This window comes from Carcharhinus amblyrhynchos, unplaced genomic scaffold, assembly GCF_965287045.1.
Source record: "Carcharhinus amblyrhynchos unplaced genomic scaffold, sCarAmb.v2.hapA chromosome_293, whole genome shotgun sequence".
NCBI classification, from domain to species: Eukaryota; Metazoa; Chordata; class Chondrichthyes; order Carcharhiniformes; family Carcharhinidae; genus Carcharhinus; species Carcharhinus amblyrhynchos.
Genome location: NW_027650033.1, coordinates 2,974 through 14,189, shown reverse-complemented (window position 1 = coordinate 14,189; position 11,216 = coordinate 2,974). Strand labels below are relative to the sequence as shown.

Genomic DNA, 11,216 nt, shown 5'->3' with positions numbered 1-11,216 from the left:
CACTCCCTCTCTCTATCACTCTCAAACTCTCTCTAACACTCTCTCTCTCTATCACTCTCTTTCTCTATCACTCTATCACATTCTCTCTATCACTCTCACTTTCTATCACTCTCACTCTCTATCACTCTCTCTTTATCACTCTCTCTCTATCACTCTATCACATTCTCTCTATCACTCTCACTTTCTATCACTCTCACTCTCTATCACTCTCTCTTTATCACTCTCTCTCTATCACTCTATCACATTCTCTCTATCACTCTCACTCTATCTATCACTCTATCACTCTCTTTCTCTATCACTCTCTCTCTATCTATCACTCTCTCTCTATCACTCTATCACTCTCTTTCTCTATCACTCTCTCTCTATCACTCTCTCTCTCTATCACTTATCACTCTCTCTATCACTCTCTCCCTCTATCATTCTCTCTCTATGCCGCTCTCTTTTGGTCTATCGCTCTCTCGCTATCACTATCTATTGTACTCTCGAACACACTATCAATCTCCTGCTTTTTCCCTATCGATCTCTCCCTCTCTCACACTATCACTCTCTCTCTCTATCACTCTCTCTCTCTATGCCTTTCTCTTTTGGTCCATCACTCTCCCGCTATCACTGTCTATCATACTCTCAATCACTCTATCAATCTCCTACTTTCTCCCTATTGATCTCTCTCTCTCGCACTATCACTCTCTTGCTGTCACTATCATGTTCTCAATTGCTTTATCGACCTCTCTCTGTCAACCTCTATCTTGCTCTTTCCAGCTCACTGTCTCTCTCGATCCCTCTATCTTGGTCCTTCTCTCTGTTGTGCTCTACCTCAATCTCACTCGCTCTCTCTCTTGTTCCCTCTACCTCTCTATCTTGCTCTATCTCAATTGCTCACTCTCTCTATCTCTCTCATCACACTATCTCTAATCATGCTCTCTCTCTATTGCTCTCTATCTCTCCCTATAGCTCTCTATTTCTCAATTTCTAGCACTCTGTATCTCTATCTCACATCGCTCTCTATCTCTCTCTCTCTCTCATTCATGCATTCACGCATTTCCCTCAAAATAAGCAAAGCCCCCCACCCCCAATCCTCATCTGGGCAGAGATCATTGGGGCATTGGGAGGAGAACGGAGAAGAACAGAAGGCAATGAGGGAAATGGAGGGTAATCGGAGGGGGTTGGATCAAAATGGAGGGTAGGCGGATTGTAATGGAGGGCAGACGGATTGTAATGGAGGGCAGATGGATTGTAATGGGGGGGAAATGAATTGTAACGGAGGAGAGATGGATTGAAATGCAGGGGAAATGGATTGTGATGGAGGCGGGGTGGATCATATTGGAGATGAGGAGATTGAAACCACTGACTGGAGATGATAGACAGGACTGGGTCTCAATGGGGGAGGATAATCTTCCGGTGGTCAGGATATGGGATGGGTGGAGTGGGACACCGATGATAATCCATTGGGAGGGGAGGAGCGAGTTAGCAAGGAGTGCAAGAGGGAGGTGAGTTAGCGTTAACTGAGGGGCATGGGAGGGCGGGCTGGGAGAGGGTCGGTGTTAAACAAACCGGGAGCGTTAATATTCACTAGAGAAGTGAGGGGGACACGGAGGGGAGAGAAAGTTTGCATTAGCTTGGGAGAGAGTGGCGGGGGGGGGGGGGGTGGGGTGGGTCAGTGGTGGGACTGGAGTCTACGTTAATGAGGAGGGTAGTGAGAGGGAAGGGAATTAGCATTACTGTGGGGAAGTGGTTCGGAGTGTGGGGGGGTGGTGGGCGTGAGTGGGGAGGGAATAGATTTAACATTAACAGGGGGGAGGTTGGGGCAGGTGGGGGCAAGGCGTTTGGCGGGGGCGTTAGGGTGATAGTGAAGGAGGAGCAGAGGGGGTGGGGGGGTGGTTGGCAGATTGCCCTATCCAACATGGGAGGGCAAATATCGGTGGTCTGTAGTAGAAAAATCGAAGTATCACTCTCCTTTCTGGCTAACATTAAATGCCCGACCACCCTCGAACATTCAGATGCTTAATGTTTTAATGTTATCCCACCCATCCCCCCCAAATCCTTCCCACCCCCACCATGGTGGCCCCTTCTAAAGGAGAACCTGAAACTCTCCAGACCAACATGGCTGCACTCCCACCTCCCCCTCCCCACTTCCGCACATGCGCACCAGAAAACAGGAATGTGATTAGTCTTAAATACTTCCCCTTAGAAAGGTGGGCCTAGTGGTATCATCACTGGACTACTAATCCCAGGTACTCAGCTAACGTTCTGGGGGGACCCGGGTTCGAATCCCGCCACGGCAGACGGTGGAATTTGAATTCAATAAAAAATATCTGGAATTAAGAATCTACTGATGACGGTGAAACCATTGTCGGAAAAACCCATCTGGTTCACTAATGTCCTTTAGGGAAGGGGAAATCTGCCCGTCCTTACCCGGTCTGGCCTACATGAGACTCCAGAGCCGCACAGCAATGTGGTTGACTCTCAACTGCCCTCCAAGGGGCAACTAGGGATGGGCAATAAATGTTGTAAGAAGTCTCACAACACCAGGTTAAAGTCCAATAGGTTTATTTGGTAGCAAAAGCCACTAGCTTTCGGGCCTCTGACCCTTCATCAGGTGAGTCGCTCACTTGACGAAAGGGCAAACCCCGAAAGCTAGTGGGTTTACTACCAAATAAACTTAGAACATAGAAACTCTACAGTGCAGAAAGAGGCCCTTCGGCCCATCGAGTCTGCACCGAACACAATCCCACCCAGGCCCTACCCCCAGATCCCTACATATTATACCCACTAATCCCTCTAACCTATGCATCCCTGGACACTAAGGGGCAATTTCTTAGCATGGCCAATCAACCATAACCCATATACCTTTGGACTGTGGGAGGAACCCGGAGCACCCGGAGGAAACCCACGCAGACACGAGAAGAATGTGCAAATTCCAGACAGACAGTGACCCAAGGCCGGGAATCGAACCCAGGACCCCGAGGAGCTGTGAAGCAGCAGTGCTGACCACTGTGCTACCATGCCGCCCAAACTTGTTGGACTTTAACCTGGTGTTGTGAGACCTTCTCACTGTGTTTACCCCAGTCCAACACCGGCATCTCCACATCGTGACTGCAATAAATGTTCCTTGAACGTATATAAAAAAAAAATTATCAGGGCAAATCAGTTGACCAATCGGAATTAACCAGAGGGGACAAATTCACGGGGCAAATTGGTGGAAGGGAAACCACTTCAATCAGAGAGTAGATCACAAATTAAACTCAAAACCTTCAAGCGCAATGTGATGGAAGAGGGGAGGGTTCAAAAGGCAGCCCAACCCCTTCCAGAAGGTATGGAGGGCCACGTCAGTGGGTACCGCGTACTCCCTCTCTGAGGGACACCCACCCAGCGCTCTTTAACCCACCCCCACACAGTCCCCCTCAGTCTATCTTTCTGTCAATCACATGAAAGTTTCTCCAGCACACACTTGAGGGCTCGCCTAGTGCGCGTCTGAAATCGCCAGCCGCTCTTCCATCTTCTCCAACACCCCTTCCCCCGTCTCCCCCCACCAAAATCATCGACCCGCCTTGGTTCCGGTTGTCATGGGGAATGCCGTGGTGGTTCGCTTAACCTCTCCGGGATGGGGTGTGGAGCCCGTGTTGGTTGCTTTTGGGTGGCTCGTTGGGGGGGGGAATGGATCGGTGGGGGAGGGGTGGTGGTTATGTGCGATCAGTCCCGTCGACGGCACCTGATTCTCTGTACATACGTCAAAATAAAGCACCTACGTTTAAAAACAACAGGATGGCAAAGGCCTGTGTGTGTGTCAGCTGAGCCCAGGAACAGAAGGAGGCCACTCCAGCCACACCCAGCCTTCGGTCAGCTCCTGGATGACCTGTATCTGCATCCCATCTACTACCTCAGAACCCCTTGGCAGCTCACAGGCAGGGGGAATGGTGGCATGGGGTAATGTCGCTGGACAAGTAATCCAGAGGCCAAGTTCTGAGGCTTTCGAGTCGCATGGTTCACGGGTTCAAAATCCACCTCGGACGGAATTTAAAATCTGTGAAATAAAATCTGGAATTTTTGGCACTAATCCCAGTAATGATGACCATGATCATCGACTGTCATTAAAAACCCATCTGGTTCACTAATGTTCCCCCTCAGGGAAGGGGAAATCTGTCCTAACCTGATCTGGCCTACGTGTGACTCCAGATCACCCCACAAACCCCCACACAGTAATGTGGTTGACTTTTAATGCCCCCCCCCCCCCCACTCTCTGAAATGGCTAAGTAGGGCGAGTCAGGATGAACAATAAATGCAGGTCTTGCCAGCGACTCCTGTATCCCATTAAAGATTATTCAAAACAAAACTGCAATACTCTTACCGAACAAGCATCCAAACAAGTGTGGCATAGTGTTTAGCATTGCTGCCTCACAGCACCAGGGGCACAAGTATGATTCCCGGGCTTGGGTCACTGTCTGTGTGGAGTTTGCATGTTCTCCCCGTGTCTGTGCGTTTTCGTCCGGGTGCTCCAGTTTCCTCCTACTGTCCAAAGATGTGCAAGTTAGGTGGATTGGCCGTGCTAAATTGCCTCTTAGTGTCCAAAGATGTGTAGGTTAGGTGGATTGGCCGTGCTAAATTGCTCTTTAGTATCCAAAGATGTACAGGTTAGGTGGATTGGCCATGCTAAATTGTCCCTTAGTGTCCAAAGATGTGCAAGTTAGGTGGATTGGCCGTGCTAAATTGCCTCTTAGTGTCCAAAGATGTGCGGGTTATGTGGATTGGCCTTGCTAAATTGCTCTTTAGTATCCAAAGATGTACAGGTTAGGTGGATTGGCCATGCTAAATTGTCCCTTTGTGTCCAAAGATTTGCAGTTAGGGGGATTGGCCATGGTAAATTATCCCTCACTGTCCAAAGATGTGTAGATTAGGGGGATTGGCAATGCAAAAATGTCCCTTATTATCCAAAGATGTGCAGGTTAGGTGGATTGGCCATGCTAAATTTTGTCTTGGTGTCCAAAGATGTACTCATTAAGTGGATTGGCCATGTTAAATGGCCCCTAAAATTAGCGGGGTAGACGTGTAGGATTACTGGGGCATGTTGGGGAGAGGTGGGCCTCGGTAAGGTGTTCTGTCAGAGAGCTGGCGCAGGTCGATGGGCCGAATAGCCTCCTTCTGCATTGTAGGGAATTCTATGAAACTCAAACTTTCTCAGTTTTCTGAGTGTGAATATGGTCAAAAATGTGTTCTTTTTAATGAGTGTCTCACATGAAGTGAAGGCAGAAAGGTTTTGTGTGTGTGTGTGTGTGTGTAATGGGCGGGGGGGATGCAGAACCTGGATCCCAGGCAGCTGAAGGCACTACGGTGACCAATGGTGGGGCCATTGGAAATCAGTTGGGGTGCTCTAGAGGCTGAAGTTAGAGGAGCGTGGGCTGGAAGGGATCATAGAGGTTTACAGCATGGAAAACAGAACGGAGTTGAGGAGGAACTTCTTCACACAAAGGGTGGTGAATCTCTGGAATTCTCTGCCCATTGAAGTGGTGGAGGCTGCCTCGCTAAATATTTTTAAGACGCGGGTTGATGGGTTTTTGATAAGAGAGGGGATTAAGGGTTATGGGGAGAAAGCGGGAAAGTGGAACTGAGCAGCGACAGATCAGCCATGATCTTATTGAATGGCGGGGCAGGCTCGAAGGGCTAGATGGCCTACTCCTGCTCCTATTTCTTATGTTCTTATGTTCTTAAAACAGGCCCTTCAGCCCAACTTGTCCATGTCACCCAGTTTTTACTACTAAGTTAGGCCCAATTTCCCACATTTGGCCCATATGCCTCTGTACCCACCGTCACCACATAACTGTCTAAATGCTTTTTAAAAGACAAAATTGTACCCGCCTCTGGCAGCTCGTTCCAGACACTCACCATCCTCTGTGTAAATAAACTGCCTCTCTGGACACTTTTGTACCTCTCCCCTCTCACCTTAAACCTACGCCCTCTAGTTTTAGACTCCCCTACCTTTGGGAAAGATCTTGACTATCTACTTTTTCCCTGCCCATCATTATTTTATAGACCTCTGTAAGATCACCCCTTAGCCTCCTACACTCCAGGGAAAAAAGTCCCAGTCTATCCAGCTTCTCCTTATAACTCAAACCATCAAGTCCTGGTAGCATCCTAGTAAATCTTTTCTGCACTCTTTCGCATTTAATAATATCCTTTCTATAATAAGGTGGCCAGAATTGCACACACTATTCCAAGTGTGGCCTTACCAATGTCTTGTACGACTTCAACAGGACATCCCAACTCCTGTATTCAATGTTCTGACCGATGAAACCAAGCATGCCGAATGCCTTCTTCACCACTCTGTCCACCTGTGACTCCACTTTCAAGGAGCTATTAACATGTACCCCTAGACCTCTTTGTTCTGTAACTCTCCCCAACGCCCTACCATTAACTGAGTAAGTCCTGCCCTGGTTCAATCTGCCAAAATGCATCACCAGGGATCCTAAGAAATGGTGAGCACGGGAAGGGATCGGTCATGTATGGTGCAGCCTTCTGGAAATCCAGATGGTGTGTGAGCAGGAGACAACATCGGTCAGTAAGTGAGAACAGGGCGTGATTGGATGAGTCAGAGAGTGGAAGGTTCACCAGAGGAGCACAGGAACTGTCAATGGAGATTACAGCAGATGAGATGAGGAAGAGGAGGAGAAGATGTCTGCAGTGGCAAATCACCCAGGGTGTGGGGGAGGGCAGCCAAAGCCTTCCCACTGTGCGCTGGCAAATGGCATCAGAGAAGGGCCGATGGTGCCCTTGAACTTGGGCGGGACAGTGAGTCCTAGCCAGCGAGGCGTGGAATGCTAGAACCATAAGCATCCCAACGCTCTCCCCACCTCCGTCAGCGTGGGTTTCCTCCGGTTTTCTCCCCATCGTCCAAAGATGAGCAGGTCAGTTAGATTAGCCACGCTAAATTGCCCCTTGGTGTCCAAAAAACATACAGGCTAGGGTCACTCTATAGGGTAAATACTTGGGGTTAAGAGGATAGGGTCTGAACAAGATGCTCTGTCAGAGAGTTGGTGCAGACTTGATGGGCTGAATGGCCTCCTTTTGCACTGCAGGGATTCCCAAGACCTAAACCTCACGCAAGGCCAGCTCGACTCAATGTGCAGAGGATTAACACGGATGAGGAGACGAAGACAATTAAAGGATTTGACGGTGCCAGCGGGAGAGGAATTATTTCCCCTTGAGCTGCGGGTGGTGGGGATGGTGGGGGGCGGGGTGGGGTGGGGGGGGGTGGGGGGAATGGGTGCAAGAGGAGTCCAGAATCTCCGAGCGAAGGGAAAGAGAAGGGGGGGGGAGATGGGAAGGTGGAAGGGAAGCGTTAGCCGGATTAGTCAGCGTCTTGGAGGTCGAGGCCTCCCCACTTCCTGCGGCCCTCTGAACACAAGGCCGGGAGGCGCTTCCTTGTAAGAGCCGGAGACTGACCTCGCGGGGAGCAGTCAGGGGCAGGTCCTGAATTTTCAAGAAGTCAAACCCCCAACGATGACTACGTACACACCACTTTAAGTAACAATGAAACCAGCCACCAACCAACTGGTGTCCCCCAGGCCCACCAGCGGCCCTGGTCTGTCACCTCCGAGGCACGTGAGGGTTGGAATTCTCTGACCTCGCCCGCGGCTGGGGTTCTCCAGTCCCACTGCAACGAACAGGGCTTCGACTGAGCACCAAATCCTGCGCCCGTTCTCACTGGCAGCGGCCGTGAGGCGTGTAAGTCCATAGACACGAGGAACTAGGGGCGGCACGGTGGCACAGTGGTTAGCACTGCTGCCTCACAGTGCAGGGACCCGGATTCCATTCTCAGCTCGGGTCACTGCCTGTGTGGAGTTTGCACATTCTCCCCATGTCTGCGTGGGTTTCCCCCAGGTGCTCCGGTTTCCTCCCACAGTCCAAAGATGTGCTCGCTAGGTGTCATTGGCCGTGTTAAATTGTCCCTTAGTGTCCGAAGATGTGCAGGTTAGGTGGATTGGCCCACTAAGGGGCAATTTAGTATGACCCATCGATCTACCTAGAAATCTTTGGACACTAAGGGACAATTTAACATGGCCAATCCACCTAACCTGCACATCTTTGGACACTAAGGGGCAATTTATCATGGCCAATCCACCTAACCTGCACATCTCTGGACACTAAAGGATAATTTACCATAGCCAATTCACCCAATTTGTATATCTTTGGACATTAAGGGGCAATTTAGCATGGCCAATCCACCCAACCTGCACATCTTTGGACACTAAGGGACAATTTAGCATGGTCAATCCACCTAACCTGCACACCTTTGGACACTAAGAGTCAATTTAGCATGACCAATCCACCAAACCTGCACATCCTTGGAGTGTGGGAGGAAACCAGAGCACCTAGAGGAAACCCACGCAGATATGGGGACAGCTAATTACTTACGGGGCGAAAAACTGCAGCAGGCGACGGTGCAGAGGGACCTCGGGGTCCTTGTGCATGAGTCGCAAAAACCCAGCTTGCAGGTGCAGCAGGTGGTCAGGAAGGCGAATGGGATGCTGGCCTTCATAGCGAGGGGGATTGAATATAAAAGTAGGGAGGTCTTGCTGCAGCTGTATAGGGCATTGGTGAGGCCGCAGCTGGAGTACTGTGTGCAGTTTTGGGCGCCGCACCTGCGCAAAGATATTTTGGCCTTGGAGGGAGTGCAGAGGAGGTTTACTAGGCTGATACCGGAGTTGAGGGGGTTGAGCTATGAGGAGAGGCTGAATAAACTGGGCTTGTACTCGTTAGAGTTTAGAAGATGAGGGGAGATCTCATTGAGACGTATAAGATGATGAATGGGATGGATAGGATAGAGGTGGAGAGACTCTTCCCGCTCAAAAAAGACAGTAGGACTAGGGGGCACAGCCTCAAGATAAAAGGGGGGCGGTTTAGAACGGAGTTGAGGAGGAACTTCTTCACTCAAAGGGTGGTGAATCTCTGGAATTCTCTGCCCGTTGAAGTGGTGGAGGCTGCCTCGCTAAATATTTTTAAGACGCGGGTTGATGGGTTTTTGATAAGAGAGGGGATTAAGGGTTATGGGGAGAGGGCGGGAAAGTGGAACTGAGCAGCGACAGATCAGCCATGATCTTATTGAATGGCGGGGCAGGCTCGAAGGGCTAGATGGCCTACTCCTGCTCCTATTTCTTATGTTCTTATGTTCTAAGGCCGGAATGTGAGGCATCAATGCTGACCAGAAGGTGAAGGCTCCCAGGTGGAATTCTGTTAATACGGGATGTCGTTCTGGGGGAAGAACATTTACTCAGATCCTCCCAAAGAATGATCTCAACACTAAGTTCAGCTTTCTTAATGAGCTAGTATTAGTATACAGTGAAAAGTATTGCTTCTTGTATGCTTTTCAGACAAAGCATACCGTTCGTAGAGAAGAAAATGACAGAATGCAGAATGTAGTGTTGCAGTCATAGCTAGGGTGTGGAGAAAGATCAGCTTAGTGTAAGGTTGGTCCATTCAAAAGTCTGACGGCAGCAGGGAAGAAGCTGTTCTTGAGTCGGTCGGTACGTGACCTCAGACTTTTGTATAATTTTCCCAATGGAAGAAGGTGGAAGAGAGAATGTCCGGGGTGCATGGGGTCCTTGATTATGCTGCCTGCTTTGCCAATGCAGCAGGAAGATGTAGACAGAGTCAATGGATGGGAGGCTGGTTTGTGTGATGGATTGGGGCTATGTTCATGACCTTTTGCAGTTTCTTGCGGTCTTAGGCAGAGCAGGAGCCCATACCAAGCTGTGATACAACCGGAAAGAATGCTTTCTATAGTGCATCTGTAAAAATTGGTGAGAGTCATAGCTGACATGCCAAATTTCCTTAGTCTCTGAGAAAGTAGAGGCATTGGTAGGCATTCTTAACTATAGTGTCAGCACTGGGGGGGAGGTGTGGAACCAGGACAGGTTATTGGTGATCTGGACAGCTAAAAACCTAAAGCTCTTGACCATTTCTACTTCATCCCTGTTGATGTAGACAGGGGCATGTTCTCCAGTACGCTTCTTGAAGTCAACAAATACCTCCTTCATTTTGTTGACATTGAGGGAGAGATTATTGCCATCGCGCCGGTTCACCAGATTCTCTATCTCTTTCCTGTACTCCGTCTCATCATTGTTTGAGATCCCACCCACTGCGGTGGTGTCATCAGCAAACTTGAAAATCGAGTCGGAGGGGAATTTGGCCACACAGTCATAGATTAAGGAGCCGGGCTTGCGGGCAACGAGAGATGACTCGGTGCGTCACCATTAATTATCTGGGGCGATGTTCCAGAAGATATTCGTAAGCCTTCAATAACAAGGCCCAGCACTGTCTCTGAGCGGACGTGACGGGGAGGCCCATGAAGAGGCCCAATAAGGGTTCATGTTTGGAAACTATAAAACTATAAAAGTCAACTGGAAATGTATCGACGTAACTGCTTCACACCAAATACAACTGCCAACCTTTCTCAATTTGGGACTACCTTCACTCCGCATCCGAACCAGTCCTGGAGGCATACGGGCTTCTCGATCCTGTCTTTCCAGTAATGTGACAGCACTGCGCCAACCCTGTAAGGGGAAGAAACGCAAGTTAATATAACACAAAAACAGAAAATTTTCCCTCCAAATCATTTATATATATTACAAGGAGTAAAGGAACCGGCACTGATCCCTGAGGAACGCCACTTGTCATAGCACTCCATTCAGAAACGCACCCTTCCACTGCTCCCCTCTGTCTTCTATGACTGAGCCAGTTCTGTGTCCACGTTGCCAGTCACTTCTGATCCCATCTTCTGTACCAGTCTACCATGCAGGACCTTGTCAAAGGTCTCACTGATGTAGGTAGATGTAAACAACATTCCCTGCCCTACCCTCATCAATCATCTTCGTCACTTCCTCGAAAAACATCATCAAGTTAGTGAGATACGACCTCCCCTTCACAAAACCATGTTACCTCTCGCTAACACGTCCACTTATTTCCAAGTGGGTGTAAATCCTGTCTCGAAGAATCCTCGCTCGCAGCGGTTTTTCCAGAGCAGTTCACTTGAAGAGGGAGAAATATGTGTTCTCCAAGTCGCCAAAGTAACCTATTTAGGCAACCAACTGGATGGCAGGGGGGGAGGGGTGACAGCCAGCGGAGGATACGGTTAAGGACATCAAGCAGGAGCCAACATCAAGTAATCCTTCATCGGTTAACACCTCGCCAAACAACAGGTGGGAAATGGAAAGCAGTGATGGTGC

At 49.4% G+C, this 11,216-nt stretch overlaps 1 long non-coding RNA gene across 1 annotated transcript in view; it reads right to left on the bottom strand.

The window, feature by feature from the left end:
• LOC145339036 (uncharacterized) overlaps nucleotides 1–10,545 on the bottom strand; it is a 37,860-nt gene extending 27,315 nt beyond the window's left edge. Inside the window, exons 1-2 of the long non-coding RNA XR_013885942.1 lie at nucleotides 10,460–10,545; nucleotides 4,346–4,503 (exon numbers count right to left, since the gene is read on the bottom strand). This is a non-coding gene — a long non-coding RNA (uncharacterized LOC145339036). The remainder of the gene's footprint in view (nucleotides 1–4,345; nucleotides 4,504–10,459) is intronic.
• Between the last annotated feature and the right edge of the window lie 671 nt (nucleotides 10,546–11,216).